Source organism: Somniosus microcephalus, chromosome 5 (genome assembly GCF_052327205.1).
Source record: "Somniosus microcephalus isolate GS21.2 chromosome 5, FLI_Smic_1.0, whole genome shotgun sequence".
Classification (NCBI taxonomy): domain Eukaryota; kingdom Metazoa; phylum Chordata; class Chondrichthyes; order Squaliformes; family Somniosidae; genus Somniosus; species Somniosus microcephalus.
This window is the reverse complement of record NC_140991.1, coordinates 101,703,556-101,724,189: the sequence shown is the minus strand read 5'-3', so window position 1 is coordinate 101,724,189 and position 20,634 is coordinate 101,703,556. Positions and strand designations below refer to the sequence as shown.

At 44.3% G+C, this 20,634-nt stretch overlaps 1 protein-coding gene across 1 annotated transcript in view; it reads right to left on the bottom strand.

The window, feature by feature from the left end:
- The window catches only part of hecw1b (HECT, C2 and WW domain containing E3 ubiquitin protein ligase 1b), a 773,289-nt gene that overhangs the window by 383,382 nt on the left and 369,273 nt on the right, over positions 1 to 20,634 (bottom strand). The gene's annotated exons all lie outside the window — the stretch shown is intronic.

The window sequence follows — 20,634 nt, the reverse complement described above, 5'->3', positions numbered from 1 at the left end:
CACCTAGCCAACAACACTTGTAAAGAACTTAACACATTGATTGGCAAAAAGAGTTCAACACGTCGGCTTTAGTGAGGCAATACAACGCTTAAATGAATAAATCCAGACTTTATGCAATTCATTTAAACGTTTTATTTCTTTAACGGCTATTCATTTAATAAGGACAGCTATCGTTGGAAAAGATAAAAAAGTGATTTGTGCATGGAGATTTTATTCTCTTAAATATTTATTGTTTGATCAGTTACTTATGCAAGTGGGCTTGACTATACCAGCTTTTTATTTCCAACTGAAATCAAATTGTCAAACGACCATAGTGGGATTTGAAATCACATTCACTGAGTGCGAACAAGGGGCTTTTCCCGACCTGAAACATTATTCCTCAGGGTGTGGTATAATGGTAAACAAACAGCAGTTCTTGTGATAGGAATCGTATGTCCTCACCCAGGTGCAAGATGGGGAAAGAGAAACAAAAATCATCAAAAAGGGAAAGAATAGAGTGAAGGTAGAAATGAAGCGAAGGAGAGGAAAACAAAAAAAAAGGTAAAAGAGGGAAATGGTTGTAAAATAAGGAATGTTTTTTTTTAAAAAGCTACATGGGAGAGGTTCCGTAACTGTAGAAAGTCCTCCTGCATCAGTTCCTTTTTCACTACTTTAGCTGCTTTAGTCACTCCAAGTACATTAATTTGCTTTAGAAATGGAATTTGCCCAATGGCTAGTGTAAAATATAAGGGGGGGAAAATTCAGTTGGTTTGCGCCTCCCGTTAGCACCTTAAGAGGGCGATAATGGGGCGCAAAGCAACTAGCGCCCGTGCAAATTAACTAGACATTTTGCGGCGGCACTAAACACTACCGCCACGATCTCCTGCACCGGCAGTTCGTGACGTCAGTCGAGTGTGCAACGCCCCGGACCGGATATTGAGTGGCGACCCCTGCCTTACCGCCTGCCGCTGGCAACGACAGGTTGAGGGGAGCGTTTTGCAGTCAGGAAGGGACTGGGGAGCGCTATTTAAAGGCGACCACTTCCTGCCTTCTTTTGTTGGTGACATTTTTGCACCACGCATTCTGAGAGAGAGAGAGAAACTTCTGGAGAGATTCAATGCTGTGTGAAGGAGTTTTGGGTACTGAGCAGCACTTTGCAGGTTCATTTTGATTTGCCCTTCCTTGTATCGATTTAGAAGAGACTGTGTGAGCTGCACTCTGAGCTCTTTCCCTGGGCCTCTCCATTGTTCTTTCCAGCAGATTTGATGTACAGGTCTCTCCAGGCTGAGATTCAAGGCTGCAATGAGCAGGATGTGGATGGAGAGCAAGATCGACCCTCCCCTTTAAGAACTGGCCGGTGCCAGTGTGTCTGTGTTCCATTGTTGACTGACATCACATGAGCTTCACCAGCGCTCTGAGGTAACGCCTTGCTCCTCGGCTTTTGCGCCTTAAGAGAGGTGTGTAGCGCCTAATTTAGCACTCCAATCAACTCCGGGGGCGATAAAAGCCAAGTTTGCAGTTGGAGGCGATAATTAGCGCCAGGTGCTAAACTTTGCGCACGGCCGATAATCGCGCCCCAAACGGGGCGATATTGAATTTTTCCCCCAAGAAGTTAACCAATTGCTTCTGATGTTCACAGCTGCTTCAAGTTCATACTGTGTATGTGAAAAAATAAGTAATTAACAAAATAAAAATAGCAGACCGACAGGCATCTAGGTAACCATGGCCCAAAATTTGCTGCAACGAGGCATCTCGCAGCATACCCCATTAATTAGATTATTCCCTCACCCTTCAGCTCGAACATTTGGTGAATGACGGGACCAAGAGTCGATCTCCTTAACCAATGAGATTTAAGCATAGAGGAAAGAAACAAAGGCAGAGGAATGACGGAGAAGAAAATAGAGTTCATTGGAGTCAAATACTGAAAGAGAAATAAAGAGGAGGAAAGGCAGGTTGGATTGAGAGAGAGATAAAATAAGACACAGGAAAAGTAAGAAAAAAATCTCCTCCTCGCCATGAATGACTGGGTTATTTCTACACTAATAACAGTGTGCACATTAAACTTGCAGTTATTACCCCAGCAAATTCTGGGCCAATATGTACTGCTGTAACTGCTGGACTCTTCAAATACCCTCAAATCATGGTTCAGAGATGGAACAATAAATCACTAGTCCTGAAATTTAAAAAAGTCAGTCGAACTGTACAAAAGATGTGACACAAGCGTTCGCATTGGACAGCTAACATGTAAAAATGATGTTCCTCCCGAGATTAAAGAACACTACCGTTTCCGAGCTTAACTGCCTGTTCAAGATTAGAAACTGTTCAAAGGGTCATCATCCCTTGAGACAGGAGGACGGTGGCATAGTGGTTAGCACTGTTGCCTCACAGCGCCAGGGACCCGGGTTCGAATCCGGCCTCGGGTGACTGTCTGTGTGGAGTTTGCACATTCTCCCCGTGTTTGCGTGGGTTTCCTCCGGGTGCTCCGGTTTCCTCCCACAGGCCAAAGATGTGCGGGTTAGGTTGATTGGCTATGATAAATTGACCCTTAATGTTAGGGGGATTAAATACGTGGGGTTACAGGGATAGGGTGGGATATGTGTTGGTGTAGGGGTTATGGGGATCGGGTGGTATATGTGTCGGTGTAGGCTCGATGGGCCGAAATGGCCTCTATCTGCACTGTGGGGTTTCTGTGATTTCTGTGATTGTGACACAGATATACGGAAAATTAACTCTATCCATATTTGGGTTGAAGAATGTCTTACAAAGCCAAAAGATACTGGGCAGCATGAGTTCTGAAATAAAAGGCAGCGGGCTAAATTTTCTGATTAAACCCCACCATTGATGGGGCATTGCATGCAGTAGAAGGCGTATTGGAAATTGTGCTGTATCGCAATCCTCTATCCATTGAAGTCCATGAATGCATTTTCTGATAAGCTCCCGGCTGAATGGAAAGCCCTGTGAGTGTCGTGCAGTCTCAGAACATTTCACCCTACATCTCTTCATGTGGTATTTGTATTATCCATCGCTATTCATAGATCATGAAACCACAGAGGGAACAGTGACTTAAGTCCTGAAACCAAGAAAACTCAAAAGGGCTGGGTTTTGACACAGTTACACCCCATGTGCAACAGTTTAGGAGACAAGTAAGGCCAGAAAAGGGTGGAGAACTGAAAACCAGGGGGTAGGTATGACCCATCTGGCAGCACACTGCCAGAGTGCGGCCAGGCCTCATTAGCATCAGGCTGGTGGGCTGCACGTGCAAATCTAGCACCCTGGGGCAGGCCACTGACTCCAGGCCATCACATGATCGAGTGCCCAAGCCAGCCTCCGGGCCAGAAGGATATAGGTCCCTGGGAACTCTGATCTTGGGAGTGGGGAGGACCCCGAGTGGCAGCGGCCCAGTCCTGTTCCTCTCGGTCCCACAAAAATAAAGACAGATATACCTGTGGGCTCGTCTTTGGCTGGACTGTCAACTGACACTGGTAGGAGCGTGCACACTCCGCCCTGTACATCCCTAAAATGGCAATAAGATTTGCCTGTCTCGACCTTCTTCCAGCCATGCTATAATCCTATTAGTTCCTGGAATCTGGGCGTCACTGGCAAGGCCAGCATTTATTGCCCATCCCTAGTTGCCCTTGAGAAGATGGTGGTGAGCCGCCTTCTTGAACTGCTGCAGTCCGTACTCCCATAGCACTGTTAGGGAGGGAGTTCCAGGATATTAACCCAGCGACAATGAAGGAACGGTGATATATTTCCAAGTCAGGATGATGTGTAACTTGTAGGGGAACTCGCAGGTGATGGTGTTCTCATGCGCCTGCTGCCCTTGTCCTTTTAGGTGGTAGTGGTCACGGGTTTGGGAGGTGCTGCTGAAGAAGCCTTGGCGAGTTGTTGCAGTGCATCTTGTAGATGGTACACACTGCAGCCACGGTGCACCAGTGGTGCAGGGAGTGAATGTTTAAGGTGGTGGTTGGGGTGCCAATCAAGCGGGCTGCTTTGTCCTGGATGGTATCAAGCTTCTTGAGTGTTGTTGGAGCTGCATTCATCCAGGCAAGTGAAGAGTATTCCATCACACTCCTGACTTGTGCCTTGTAGATGGTGGAAAGGCTTTGGGGAGTCAGGAGGTGAGTCACTCCCCATAGAATACCCAGCCTCTGACCTGATCTTGTGACCGCATTATTTATGTGGCTGGTCCAGTTAAGTTTCTGGTCAATGATGACCCCAGGATGTTGATGGTGGGGGATTCGGCGATGGTAATGCCGCTGAAGATCAAGGGGCAGTGGTTAGACTCTCACTTATTGGAGATAGTCATTGCCTGGCACTTGTGTGGCGCAAATGTTGCTTGCCACTTCTCAGTCCAAGCCTGAATGTTGTACCGGTCTTGTTGCATGCGGGCATGGACTCCTTCATTATCTGAGGAGTTAAGAGTGGAACTGAACACTGTGCAATCATCAGCGAACATTCCCACTTCTGACCTTATGATGGAGGGAAGGTCATTGATGAAGCAGCTGAAGATGGTTGGGCCTAGGACACTGCCCTGTGGAACTCCTGCAGTGATGTCCTGGGGCTGAGAGGATTGGCCTCCAACCACCACAACCATCTTCCTTTGTGCTAGGTATGACTCCAGCCAGTGGAGAGTTTTCGCCCTGATTCCCATTGACTTCAGTTTTACTAGGGCTCCTTGATGCCGCACTCGGTCAAATGCTGCCTTGATGTCAAGGGCAGTCACTCTCACCTCACCTCATCATGGGGTGACAAACAAGGTGATTCTCTCACAACCAACTCATGTAGCACAACCTTCACTTCAGCAGTCATCAAATTGGGGGAGGGTGCTGGCCTGCTCTGTCATTTGCCTGCAGATTCATGCCTGCACTCTTGGGTTTCCTTCCTCCTCAATTTTTCCTGTCACTTCCTAGCCTTGGTTCTAGCTGGAAGTCACAGGCTTTGTCAGCCCTGTTTTGCACCTTAACCACAGGTCTCCTTGTAGCAGATCAAATAGCTCTGTTTCTGCTTCTCTGTGCACCTGGAGCCTGTGGATATTATTTCCCATGGCTGGGTACCAGGAAGGTGTGCCAATGCCTATGGATAAAATTGGCAACAGCTCGACGGTTGTGGCCAATCAGGCTATGTTGATTGATGATCATCCTGGCATGCCTTCTTTCATGCACTACCGATGAAAGCATGATATACATTGAGGTGCCAATTATTAGCCACATAGCATTCGGGTTAGTCTAACTGGGGATGGTGAGAAAAAAAATCTCAGAACAATTGGCACAAAGGCTCATGAGAACCTAAATGCCACCAGAAAAAAGACCAAAAAAATGCAGAAATGACTTTAAAACTGTTGAGTGAATCTTTTCATTAGTCCAGTTATACTTATTTCTGTATAGCACTCAGCACCCAAGAACCCTGGACATCAATTCCATGCGGGTATGATGAGGAACAAATGTGGTCATGCTATAAACCATACAAAATCACCTAGATGTCTAAATGATTTCACTTACTGCTCATTTGTATGTAGCTCCTGCCTGCTTAGAGCAGGAGCTTATGTCGCCCATGCAACGTCCCACAGAAACTCAGGAAGTGCGCAAACTGGGTGGAGAACATTTGGGAATGACTATTCTTCCACCAGTTCTTAACCATTTAGAACAGAATTACACCAGGATAGAAAAAGTCAGGAATCACCACTATCTCAAATAAAAGAAGAGATAATCAAGAGATAGACTGATCAAACCTCGGGCAATTGTGCTCAGATTAATATACTATCGAAAAAGGAAGTAATTCTAAAGCAACTTGTAGCTCTCCTGGCAAAACCTCCATATATTGGGGGTTTGTTTCCCTAACGTACTGAGCTACCAATAGGAATTTGCTAAGATCAAGCAAACCTTTAGTGAGGAGGCCAACGATATGCTATGTTTTATCCTGTATGTCTCTGTATTGATCACCTAAGTGATCTAAGTGCGGTTTCCTTATTTCCTTGGGACATTTTCTACATTAAAGGTAATACAAAAATGTAAGTTGTTGTTGGATTGTTAGTTAAATTGATATGGCAGTTCTTTATCTAATGGGAAAGGCATTATTATGGTTAATAAGATATACTGGTTTGTTGTAATACTGTTGATATCTTTGATATGAGAAGACAAAAAAGAGAATTTTGATATTAAAAAAAGTACAGTACAACATTTGTGGGAGTTTGCAAATTTACTTTCAAGCCTAAGGTATCCTTACAGTTTGTTGTTAGTGCCTAACACGTAGTGTAATCTTATACTTGGCTTTACTCTGCTTCTGTCATGTAAGAACATTTCTCCTGAACAGCTGTAGACTTGCATTTTTCTGTCCTGGCTAGATATCCTACTATTCCATTAATGTTTTAATTCTTTGTCTGGACAATTCAAGTGTTGTATTTGCTGGCATTCCCCATTCCCTTTCTAACCCTCTGTACTAATTTAATTAAATTAATTCTATACTTATGTCCCACATTTTTTACCCATGTGTAATGTTTCACATTCAGTGGTGTTAATTTTCATTTATGTTCACCCAATTGCAGAACCAATTTAAATTCTTTTGAAAATCTTTAGCTGTATCCTTTATTGAGCATACCTCAGCAGATAAACAGGGCCACGACATTCCAGTCTGCCCTTTCAGCTGGTACACCCATTACGTTAATAAAATTTGACTCTCCCACTTCTATCTCTGACCTTTCTCTTGTTCTGGCCCCATGAAAATGTTTTACAACAATTGCATGTGATGATTTCAAACGCATTCTTAATCCTCGGCTGGATAAGTGGCCCAGCATCATGGCTCCTCACTCTCAAAAGGCTCTGGCTTTATGTCACAAATGTAAGGATTTAAGTGTTGGTAAAGGTGTGCTGAAGGTTTAGCCTGACACCTTCGGATTACACGGTTTATTCTAATCCCCTCTACCAAGGACTGAATTTCTTTTATTCCTGAGCTTCTGATTTCTGAGGTACAACTGCAGCAAGCACCCTTGCTTTGTTCATACAAATGCCATCATGAGGGAAAAATATTTGGAAGGGGACATTATTAAGTAAGATAAGATGAGACAGTCTATTTGAGATAAGACTGTAGGGATGTCAAAGAGCCAGAGATCATACAAAAGACCATAAATAGAACATTTATGGTTATGTCCTTGCGAAAAACACAAAACTGGCAAACTACTTAATTTATACACAGGACATAGCTGCCTGTGTCAAACCAAACTAAAGGCAAAAATTAATTATTTGTTTTTGTGGGAAAATAAAGGGGATTAACTGAAGACAGATATAGTGAGGAGACAAGGGATACAAACACACCATCAAAAGTATGTATCAGCTACACCTTTCTCCAAGTCACTGATGAGATGGAATTTCTTAGAGCTGAGACAATCTAGATAAATGGCTGTCAACAATCAGACCCAAGAAATATTTCTCCCTTTGCAGCTGTGGCTCAGTTGGTAGCACACTCGCTTCTCAGTCAGAAGGTTGTGGGTTCAAGTCCCACTCAAGAGCACAAAAATCCAGCCTGACTCTCCAGCGCAGTGCTGCGGGAGTGCTGTACTGTTGGAGATGCTGTCTTTCAGATGAGATATCCCTGTCTGTTCTCTAAGGCACTATTTCGAAGAAGAGCAGGGGAGTTATTCAGGAGAACTTTCTTGATCAGTATGTTTCTGGCCTGATGAGGGGAATGAGGTGAAAATTTAGGGAGCAGTGATCATAGTATCATAAGGTTTAGATTAGCTATGGAAAAGGACAGGGACCAATCTAGAGTAAAAATGTTTTACTGCCAATTTCAGTGGGATGAGAATGGATCTGGCCTGGGTAAACTGGAGTCAAAGATTGGCAGGCAAAACTGTAGTGGAACAATTTAAAGAGGAAATAGTTCAGGTACAGTTGAGGTACATTCCCACTAGGGGGAAAGGCAGGGCAACTAAAGTCAGGGCTCCCTGGATGATGAAAGAGATAGGGAATATGGTGAAGCAGAAAAAGAGTGTGTGTGCATATAACAGATGTCAGGTTGCAAATATATCTGAGAATCAGGCTATATATAGCAAGGTCAGAGGAGAAGTGAAAAAGAAAATAAGAGGGGCAAAGAAAGGGTATGAGGATAGAATGGCAGCCCACATAAAAGATAATCTAAAAGTCTTCTATAGGCATATAAATAGTAAAAAGGTAGTAGGAGGGGTGGGACCAAAAAGGAGACCTACGCATGAAGGCAGAGGGTATGGCTGAGGTACTAAATGAGTACTTTGCATCTGTCTTCACCAAGAAAGAGGATGCTGCCATAGACATAGTGAAGGAGGAGGTAGTGGAGATACTTGATAGGATAAAAATTGATAAAGAGGAGGTATTAGAAAGGCTGGCTGTACTTAAAGTAGATAAGTCACCAGGAATGGATGGGATGCATCCTAGGATGCTGAGGGAATTCAGGGAGGAAATCACAGAGGTACTGGCCATAATATTCCAATCCTCCTTAGATACGAGGATGGTGCCAGAGGACTGGAGAATTGCAAATGTTGCACCATTGTTCAAAAAAGGGTGTAAAGATAAACCCAGCAACTACAGGCCAGTCAGCTTGACCTTGGTAGTGGGGAAGCTTTTAGAAACAGTAATCAGGGACAAAATTAACAGTCACTTGGACAAGTGTGAATTAATTAAGGAAAACCAGCACGGATTTGTTAAAGGCAAATCGTTTTTAACTAACTTGATTGAGTTCTTTGATGAGGTAACAGAAAGGGTTGATGAGGATAATGCGGTTGATGTGGTGTACATGGATTTCCAGAAGGCATTTGGCAAAGTGCCACTTAATAGGCTTGTCAGCAAAGTTGCCCATGGAATAAAAGGGACAGTGGCAGCAAGGATACAGAATTGACTAAGTGACAGGAAACAGAGAGTAGAGGTGAACGGCTATTTTTCAGACAGAAGGACAGTATATAATGGTTTTCCCCAGGGGTCGGTTCTAGGACCACTGCTTTTCTTGATATATATTAATGACTTGGACATGGGTGTACAGGGCACAATTTCAAAATTTGCAGATGACACAAAACGTGGAAGCACAGGCTTCTCAAGGGCAATTAGGGATGGGCAATATTGCTGGTTATGAGATCTTAATTTACACAAATTGGCTGCCATGGTTGTCTACACAATAGCAGTTTCTGCATTTCAAAAGTAAGTGAGAAGCGCTTTGAAATGTTTCTGAGAGACATGATGAGGTGCTACAAACACCTTTTTTGCTATGGATGGTTTAGCATTGCAATGGGCGATATATAAGCAAGCAATGTGATTTATCCAGCTTTAATTCCAATTGAAGACCCAATTGGCATCACAATACTGAGTGGCACTGCACCATTGACCTTGCTAATATGCATTGTCCATTGTTCACAAAGCTGGGAAAGCGTTCAGTGATAATGCTTCTTTAAACTATTCAAAGTGAAGACCTAAATAACAACAGAAAATGCTGGAAAAACTGGCAACATCCGTGGAGAGAAATTTGAGTTGACGTTTCGGGTCAAAACCCTTCTTCAAAACTGGAAAGAAAAGAAAATAGATCGAAGGCAAGGCTGCGATCGAAAACTGATCCAACCGAATGCAATGAAACTAAAAGCAGTCGCTGAACTGAGATACTGCTGGCTGTCATCTTGTAGTTGATAAATAAGAAACAGGATGTGACTTCTACAGCTCAACAGACTATGTGATCTGGACAAGAATCAAGAGCAATGAGATGTAAGCCTGAAGGTGATTGAGGACTGGAATTTAGTTTTTTTGCTCCGTGTTTTACATAAACTGAATTAAGGAAGGAAATCTGGCCTAGAAATTCGATAAGGCCCAAAAATGGGCGGTGCCACCGCAGGGCAAGATTTGCTCGTACCAGTAAAAAGATCACAGGCTGTACCGTTATTTTGGTGCTGCCTGCTGATTTCAAGGATTGTAGCACACAGCCGAGTGACCAACGTGCTCTTCAGGCTGTGCACTCAGCAAGAGGCCCAATTTAGCGTTCCTGTATGAAAACACAGCATCAGCTTCCACATATAAGCTGACAACACCCAGCTCTACCTCACCACCACTTCTCTCGACCCCTCCACTGTCTCTAAATAGTCACACTGCTTATCCGACATCCAGTACTGGATGAGCAGAAACTTCCTCCAACAAAATATTGGGAAGACGGAAGCCATTGTCTTCAATCCCCGCCACAAACACCGTTCCCCTAGTCCCCAACTCCATCCCTCTCCTTAGCATCTGTCTGAGACGGAACCAGACTGTCCGCAACCTTGGTGTCATATGTGACCCTGAAATGAGCTTCCGACCACTTATCCATGCCATAACTAAGACCGTCTATTTCCACCTCTAACATCGCGTGACTCCGCCCCTGCCTCAGCTCATCTGCTGCTGAAACCCTCTCCATGCCTTTGTTACCTCTGGACTTGACTATTCCAATGCACTCCTGGCTGACCTCCCACATTCTACCCTACGTAAACTCTGCTGCCCGTGTCCTAACTTGCACCAAGTCCTGTTCACCCGTCACCCCTGTGCTTGCTGACTTGATTTTAAAATTCTCATCCTTGTTTTCAAATCCCTCCATGGCCTTGCCCCTCCCTATCTCTAATGTCCTCCAACCAACCCCCCCCCCCCCACGAGATATCTGCGCTCCTCTAATTCTGGCCCCTTGAGCTTCCATGATTTTAATCGCTCAACCATAGGTGGCCATGCCTTCAGCTGCCAAGGTCCAAAGCTCTGGAATTCCCTCCCTAAACCTCTCCACCTCTCTTTCCTCCTTTAACACACTCCTTAAAACCTAAATAACAACAGAAAATGCTGGAAAAACTCAGCAGGCCAGGCAACATCCGTGGAGAGAAATTAGAGTCGACGTTTCGGGTCTAACCCTTTTTCAAAACTGGAAAGGAAATGAAATAGATCGAAAGGCAGGGCTGGGAGAGAACAAAAGAAGTGAAGACATTAAGAGGTATTCAAAACCAGACGAGATGGTGATAGGACTAGTGGAGATAAAAGACGGCTCAGATTAGGTGTGAAATGTTCTGGCAGAATGAGAGACAGCTGCCATGTGGGAGAGAGAAAAAAAAGGAAGGTGGGGGGAAGGGAAAAAACAAAACAAAGGGATGGATAAAAATATAAGTAAAAATGTAATAGGGGCCGAGGTTTTGATCTGAAATTGTTGAACTCGATATTGAGTCCGGAAGGCTGCAAAGTGCCTAATCGGAAGATGAGGTGCTGTTCCTCGAGTTTACGTTGAGCTTCCGTGGAACAATGCAAGAGGCCAAGGACGGTGAGGTCCGAGTGGGAATGGAGCGGTGAATTAAAATGACAGGCGACCGGAAGCTCGGGGTCACCCTTACGGACTGAACGGAGGTGTTCCGCAAAGCGGTCACCCAATCTGCGTTTGGTCTCCCCAATGTAGAGGAGACCGCATCATGAGCAGCGAATACAGTATACTAGATTGCAAGAAGTACAAGTAAATTGCTGTTTCACCTGGAAGGGGTGTTTGTGGCCATGGACAGTGGGAAGGGGGGAGATATAGGAGCAGGTGTTACATCTCCTGCGCTTGCACGGGAAGGTGCCAGGCGAAGGGGAAGGGGTGCTGGGGGTGATAGAGGAGTGGACTAGGGTGTCTCGGAGGGAGCGGTCCCTACGGAATGCTGAAAGGGGAGGGGAGGGGAAGATGCGTTTGGTGATGGGATCACTTTGGAGGTAGCGGAAATGGCGGAGGATGATCCGTTGAATGTGGAGGCTGGTGGGGTGAAAGGTGAGGACAAGGGGAACCCTATCATGGTTCCGGGAGGGAGGGGCAGGGGTGAGGGCAGAAGTGCGGGAGATAGAACGGACACGGTCGAGGGCCGTGTCAACCACGGTAGAGGGGAATCCTCGGTTGAGGAAAAAGGAAGACATGTCGGAAGCACTGGTGTGGAAGGTGGCATCGTCGGAGCAGATGCGGCGGAGACGGAGAAACTGGGAGAATGGAATAGAGTCCTTACAGGAGGCGGGGTGGGAGGAAGTGTAGTCCAGGTAGCTGTGGGAGTCAGTGGGCTTGTAGTGAATATTCTCTTCACTTCTTTTGTTCTCTCGCAGCCCTGTCTTTCGATCTATTTCATTTCCTTTCCAGTTTTGAAAAAGGGTTAGACCCGAAACGTCGACTCTAATTTCGCTCCACGGATGTTGCCTGGCCTGCTGAGTTTTTCCAGCATTTTCTGTTGTTATTTCGGATTTCCAGCATCTGCAGTATTTTGCTATCTCCTTAAAACCTACCTCTTTTGCCCTAATTTCTCTTTATGTGCCTTGGTGACAAATTTTGTTTTATAACACTCCTGTGAAACACCTTGGGATGTTTTACTACGTTAAAAGCGCTATATAAATACAAGTTCTTGTTGTTGTTGTTGTAGCGTCCCTGGAGTGAGGCTGCTTTTACCTAAAGCAAGGCTGTCATTTTAGAAAGCAGCCACGAGCCCTTAAAGGGGAAATGCCCCCTGAAAAAAATTAAATATCATTTAAAAATAGGCAGTCTCTAGCCCTTAGAGCTCAACTGCCTTCTGAAAAAAAAAATCATTGCAAACTAGGAAGTCTTCAGCTCTTAAAGCTGATCTGCATTCTGCACATGAAAAATGGAAAAAATGCTTCAGCACTAACACAAATGACTCAACAGGCCAGGGAAAGAGCATCCAGCTTTATCCAGGGCATCAAAAGTGGAAGAGAGGTTCTCTACCCATAGAGGGGACAGGAGGCCCTCCAGAAAGAAGGATGTGGGACTGGATCGCCGAGGGTGCACTGCCAGCAGTGTCGCCTCCAGGACCTGGCTCCAGTGCCCAAAGAAGTTTTAGGACCTCAGACCAGTAGTCAAGGTCATTGAATACATCTTCAAAAGCCGTCTCCTATCAACTGCACCACTAGCCTCACACACTGCTCAATGCACGACCCGCTCTCCACCACCCGCTTCCCCCCCCCAATCACTCACCTATGAACAATCTTTACCAAACACAAGGCACACCTCCCATTCCTAGCTTCACTTCACCCCCTTGGAGGAGACGGTGCTGGCCATTCTTGGCAGGGGCATGGCTGAGCACTTGGCCAGTGGTGGGCTGAAAGAATACAAGACGCTGATATCCTCGTACGTTATCTTCCTTCTCACATCCCATTTCCCCCTCATCCCACAATCTCTTCTGATGTACAAGCTGTGCATGTTGTAAGCATTTATCTCTTGCTTCCCTGGTTTCCCCTCACACAACTCTACCCTTGTACCTTTGTCACTTCAGACACCCAAGAAATCCAGCCTGCCCGGCCAGTGGTTGACCAAGAAGGAGAGGAGAGTGAAGAAGAAACACCGTCATTCGATTGACACTCCCATCCTTGAGGTCATCCTGCAAGGCCATATGCAGTGTCCCCCACTGAAAATCAGCCGCCTTCCACCAGCAATTCTGCAGCCACTGGGGTAGCACTGCGTGACATCACTTGGATAGGCAAAGGCACACGCAAGACGGTCACTAAGGGAATGCACAAGGGTGATCAGTTGATGTGTTGATGTCATATTGGATGCATATATGCATAAAGTTGGATTGGAAAGTTTGCTTTGTGGTGGCTTTTATTTCAACATTGATCCCGGATATTATGGCCAGAAAGGGGCTGTCTGGGTTGCATCCTTCCTTCCACTTCCTCCACTTTTGCGTCTTCCTTGTCTGCTTCTTCATCTCCCCTCTGCGAGCAGCTTGTCCCCTTTGCTGCCTTTGCTTCATCTCCATGTGCCCCACCAGGACTGTGAGCAAGTGGTCTTCTCAGAGGCAAAATGCTGCAGATCCTAGGAATCTGATGTAAAGACAGAAAAATTTGGAAGTACTCAGCAGGTCAGGCAGCATCGTGACCTGAAACGTTAACTCTGTTTCTCTCTCCACCGATGCTGCCTGACCTGCTGAGTATTTCCAGCATTTTCTGTCTTCTCAGAGGCCTTCCTTTAACATCCAAAGGAGAGGACGTTATGGCGTGCAGCGACATCCAAAATCGAAGCATGTGTCAATTCAGGCATTGCATGCTGATTGATGTCACGATCTGCACATTTGCATTTGAGAGGCGAGCGCTGGCAATGGCAGCGCTATTGACCTCTCCATAATGGTGGCCATCGTGTCCCATGCCAGAAGCGGGCGTAAGGGAGGCGGCCACCATTTTTTTGCAAAAATATGGCATTAATGGTCAGCAGTAAGGTGGGGAATTTTCCAGCCTAAGTTTCTCATTAAGATTTAATGGTTAAAATTAACAGGCTTGTTGCAGTGAGGTATGTGTGGCTCAAACACTGCAAATAGCTACAGAACATTTTTAGTTTTTCCGTTCTCGTCACTGACATAAATTTCAACCTTTTATCTTGCTTCATATCAGTTTAAAAATGTTTGCTGCGTGATTTTCTAAATGTATTTTATTCCCTAATAAACCTGCTCAAAGCAAAGTTAGCTGAAAGAGCGTAGTGTTCTAGAGCGGTTAGTGGCTGTTAACTGGTTTGTATAAGTTTATGGGATCAAAAGCACAGTATAAAACTCTCACAGCTAATCTTTTTAGGTTGGCAGAGATATTAAACGTTTATATTTGTCAAAAGTCAATTAAACATCAAACAATGTTTCTGAATGAGGTTTCAACTGCATGAATAGAACTTCAATTTAAAATGGGGGGATGTAAAATTGAAAAGAACTCCTACTCACTCCCAAAGAAGATGCTTATGGAATGTATTGTTCCCATACATGCCAGCTTGCAAAACTCATAAAAGGATTCATATTACAGACAGCTCCAAAAAAACAGCCCTGAATATAGGATTATGACTAAGGTCACTGCTTTAAGGCGATTGAATAAGGTAAATTCATTTTTATTATATTGGATTTCAAGATTTGTATTAGTCTTTTGGGATCGCAGTTCACAATCAGTTTGAGTTCTTGTGTTAGACTGAATCTCAGTGGGCCTCACAATTGACATATGAAAAGAAGTAGGTACAATGGGAGTGGTGCAGGACAAGGACTTGCCATGACTAAGCTGTAGGTACAGCCAGTATTCCATCAGTTGTATTATAGGATAAGAAACTAAGGTACAGAAAAGTGTCATTTTTGTAGTGTCTTACACAGGAAATCAAAACACTAATACAAATTTTGAAATTTGAAATTTTTGAAGGGAAAGTGAGCATTAATGTCATGCTACCCTCCCTCCCACCGAACCCGCAGCATGCTTTGTTTTTTTTTTACACTTTTTCAGTGCATTTTCCAGCATTTTGTAGTCTACTAAAATTCTGCCTTTGAAGCAAAAACTGATGGTGAGTAGAGCACCCAGATCCGCAGAGAAAGTCCAACCACCACACATTGCCATCTGTGACAAGGAGCACATTTCAGAAATTACCAGCACTCTGAGGCCTTCGCTTACGATGCCATCTAACGTATGATTGATGAAGACCTTGAATAGGATGGGTAACAGTGGACAACCTTGTAACAATCCTCCTTTGAGAGAGATAGGTTCAGTGAGTCTCCCATCTACCCTTGTATGGGTATAGATGTTAAATCTTTAACTTCTTCCAGTTCTGATGAAAGGTCATCAACCTGAAACGTTAGCTCTGTTTCTCTCTCCAAAGATGCTACCTGACCTGCTGAGAATTTCCAGCATTTTCTGTTTTTCTTACCCTTATATTGGTCTGAGAGCTGGAGTAGACATCTGAGAAAAAATCCAAAATTTGGCCATATACTCCCACATCAGTTAGGATCTCCATGAGGCACCAGATCAAAAACCTTACAAAAATCAATGGAGCTAATCTGAAGTAATGTAACTGGTTTCCCGAGCCTTACGACACTACAATCCCATATAAAACCACAATCTGCTTTGCACATTCCCCAATCTTGTATTTAGATATTGTGTGGTACGAGCACGTCTCTCAATGTAAAACATTCAGACCACTTACATGAGTGACCTGTACCTGAGAATATCTCGGTTTTGTAACAGGAGGTGCGATATAATCGTATTAACAGAGTTATGGCTTTGGCTAGGCAGGACTGAGAACTGAACATACACAAATCTTCAAAAGTGGAAGGACAAGTTGATAAAGCTGTAAAAAAAATTATGGGATCTTAGGCTTTATAAATAAGGGCATAGAGTACAAAACCAAAGAGGTAATGCTAAACCTATACAAATCATTGGTTAGGCTTAGTGAATATTGTGTTCACTTTAGGAAGGATGTCATGGTGACAGAGTGCAGAGGAGAGCCATTTCTGTAGGATGGTAGGGGCCAGAAAATATCTAGAAAGGGGGCTAGAAAATACCAGGAGGACAGGCACAGACCTGGTGTAGGAACAGGATATAAAATTTGCTGCTGCTTAAAGGTGCAATAGCACCACTGGAAGAAGCAGGCAATCGGGGCACAATGGATGGTAGCCAGATCAAAGAAATGAGTGGCAAACCTCAGAGAGTCAGACCTGCATGTCCTTGTAATAGAGATATGGAGTAGGAGAGTCAGCTTGTTTGGGGCAAAGTGCTGGAGACCCGCCAAACATGTGGTACTCACTCTGTGGAGGAAGGTGGCTGTGGCAGCGAGTGTCACCTCCTTGAACTCCAGGACTCATTTTCAGTGCAGGAAGAGGTTTAATGAATCCACCACAGCACATAAAGTAAGCTACCTGCACCCCCTGACCCTTCCTGGCAGTCTCTTTATACTTGTGGCACTTCTTTATTCATTACCATCATGGTGCCAGAGATACGCGAGGTGAAAGTAAGTCTGACAGTGAGATGAGGAACATCCACAGAAATCAGCCCCTGGCTCCCAAGCCTAGGCTCTATAAGTAACTGCATGCAGTACAAAACCAAAGAGGTAATGCTAAACCTATGCAAATCATTGCTTAGGCTTAGTGTATCTTGTTTTCACTTTAAAAAGGATGACCCTTCCTGGCTGTCTCAGATCTCTGGGGTCCTGCTCTAAAAAAAATACTGGATGAGCATTACAGTCACTGAGAATCTTCTCAGTGTCAGGATTCAACACAATGCAGCATTACCAAGAGTGGATAGTGGCACCATGAACGTTTGCATCTATGCCTCTTGATAGAGGGGCCTCCAATAAGTCAGTGCATCCAAAGTGGATCCTTTGACTACTAGCCTTCAGGCTTTGGGAGCCCTGTTTGGAGACAACAATGGAAAATGGCTATCTAGAACTTCAGGGGGGTCATCTCCCAGGGTTTGCAGGAACAAACTGATACCATCAGTGGGAACTCAGATCCAGGACCCAGCACAAGTGGCATGGCTAGAATCTGCCATCATGGTACTGTTTGCTCTCCTGGTGATGGATCATGTGACTTTTCCAGACAGCCCCCTCCGATATCCACTCAGGTAAATATCAGAATGCAGGACCAGGTTGTCTACACACCTGCAGTGGCGATGCTACCTGCTGAAGAGTTCTCCAGGGACTCAGTACCCCCGGGAAAAGAGCCACCTCAGTTCCACGACACTCTTGATACCACAGCACAGCCAAGTACTACTGGTGTGCCTGGCCAACATCTTTTGGACTGGGTCATGTAGGACAGTTCAAAGTGAGCTAATTTAGACATCATATATGAAACCCTAGACATAAATGGTAAATTCCAATCCATTTTCCTGATGTATAGTGGTGAAAGGAAAGAAGGTATGTTTTATACCCTTTAAGAAATATTGAGGATATACTAGAATTAAAAATTAATTTTCCTACACAGTGAGTGTCATTCTGGTTTTTTATGATTCAATTTTTCCTATATTGTGAGCACAGAAATACATCAAAGTTGCAACACAGAAACAGGGCATTCGGCCCAACCAGACTGTGTCAGCCTTTACCTTTACACGAGAAAATAGTTCTAATCGCATTTATCCACCCTGTTCTCATATCCCTTCAACCCATTTTCCTTCATATGCCTATCCATAGATTCTGCCTCAACCATTAACCCTAGAAGTGAAGTTCACAGTCTCACAACTCTTTGTGTAAAGAGATTCCTCCTGCCCTTTGTTCTAAATCTCTTGTATTTAATCTTGTATAAAAGGCCCCTTATTCTTGACCTCTCAACTATTGGAAACAAGTGTTTCCATCTACAATGCCCATCATTTCATAATTTTAAACACTTTTATCTAATCACCCTTAATCTGCGTTGTTCTAATGAAAAACACCCAATTTTTCAAATCTTTTTATTTGTATTTCCTCATACTAGACAGCAGCAGTGAGTCTGTGCTGTAACCCTTGCTAAAGCTTCATAGGAACAGGAGTAGGCCATTCAGTCCCTCAAGCCTGTTCCGTCATTCAATTAGCTCATGACTAATCTGTATCTTAACTCCATTTACCCGCCTTGTTTACATATTCCTTAATACCCTTACCTAGCAAAAATCTATTAATCTCAGTTTTGAAATTTTCAATTGACCTAGCCTCAACAGCTTTCTGGGCTGAGAGTTCCAGACTTTCACTACCCTTTGTGTGATGAAGTGCTTTCTGACATCACCCTTGACCAATCTAGCTCTAATTTTAAGGTTATGCCCCCTTATTCTGGACTTCCCCAGCAGAGGAAATAGTTTTTCTCCATCTACCTTAACAATTCCTTTAATCATCTTAAACACCTCAATGATATCACCCCTTAATCCTCTATACTCAATATCTTAAATATCCTTCCTACAGTGTGAAGCCCAATACTGCATAAAACTGAAGTCTTATTAAAGTTTTATACAGGCTCATCATTAGCTCTTGAAATTTATATTCCATGGGCTAGAAATTTGTTATAGCCAAGGAATGGGCAGTGTTAGGACAAAAGATGGTGAATTAGCACCAGGCGAAAATGCACACAAAATTCATCTTCACTGCTCAATAAAATGATTGGAATCTTAAATCAAGTCTAAAAACCCAAGCTGATTGGCATTACACTTAAAGGCTGGACCAATATCGGGTGCAGTCTATTCGCAACTCATGATTGCCACAGGCTTTTTTTGCTACTTAAATGGGAGGTTCATGATGCTGCAGCACCTCATTTTCAGCATTGTTGGCTGTGCAGCTGTCTCAACAACCATAAGAAGAAGGATAAGGAGAAGGAGCACTTATTTACAAATCCTCACGGCAGATCGCCGCCCCAGGGAGAGAGCCCACAGGTTTTCCCATGAAGCTTTGGAGGTATTGGTTTTAGCACTGGAGAGCAGGCGGGCAGTCCTGTACCCACCAACTGGCAGGAGGCCCTCGCCACAAGTCTGCTGTACTACATGGAGGAAGGTGGCACACCACATCACAGACCACCCATCTGGAAGCCCGATTGTCCGACTGCCTCCTCCCTCCCTCCTGTTCCTCGTCTTCTTCCTCCTTGTCCTCCTCCCTCTGTGCACATGTTCCCATCTTTCTCGCTGCCTACGCTCCCTCTGCCGTAGATCCTGGCGGGTGAGGTGGCATGCCAGTACAGCCCCCATTAATCTTACCAAGTGTTGCAGTTTGAATCTTTGAAGAATAAATGTAGCTACTTTGCACTTGCCACAAGACTCCTGATACAGAAGAACTTTGAAACTACTCAATGAAACTGTTGCAGTAGCTGAAACTAACAAAAAGCCACTGAAGCTGCACTAATGTGACAGGTGTGAGTGATTATTGATGATCCCTTTAAATAACGTCCCTGCAGCTGGCTTCCTGGTGCTGCACGCCAGCTCTCCTTGTCAGTGTTTACTCCAGGTGGTGAAGTAAGTGGCTAAAAGCAATTTGGGAAATCGGGCATTCAGTGAGCATTGCATACTCACTGGTGTCCTGATCTCCGTGGCGTTGAGGTCCCCGGCGATAGCTGTTACCGGCAGCACTACGGGGGATCCTGAGTTGGCATGCGGCGCTGGATTCGCCTCGCCCTGTTGGTAGTGGTCTCAACACTGCATTAGCACCATCTACTGGCACTAATGGGTGCCTCTAGGGCACTAATTTTTCTCCCTATATCTCGTGATAAAACCTAGAATTCCATTCGTATTTTTTACACCCTGATCAATCTGAGGTGCTACCTTTAATGTCCAATGTACCTGTACCCCCAAAACATTCTGCTCTTCCACAACACCGAGCCTACTTTAAGTCAGGATTTAGCATTCTTAGTTCCTACACTGTGAATTCTTAAATGCCAGTCTACAAAACTCAGAAAAGCCAATGAACAGCTTCAAAAAGTCCAACACCAAAATGATGACAGCTCAATAAACAACGTACTACTGAAAAACAGCTCTGAATAAAGGAACATGGCCAATAAAACTTCTTCAAGGTGACTGAATAAGTTAAAATCCTTTTGATTACATTGGATTTCAGAATTACTATTAGTGTTTTGGAATCAAATTCCACAATTCAGTTTGTTTTTCTGTGAAAGTGGAAACCATGTAGCCTTGTGTATGGCATATAAAAATAAATGCTGTAGTTAGAGTGAGAGTGCAATGGGACATAAACTTGTCATGACTTAAACTGCAACTACACCCAATATTTAATCAATTATATGATGGGGTAAAAACTGAAGTACATGAAAGTGTATACCTGTAGTTGCATACTGTCCACTTTTGAACCATTTTTTTGTGCTACTGTTTGCGCCACTTGCACAACGTCTACTAAAATAGCTTTTCTGACTCCGGTTGACTATCCTGGAGAGAGTGGTTTTTGACACGTAGGAGAATGTGGGTAACATAAGTTGCCATTGTTCCCCAT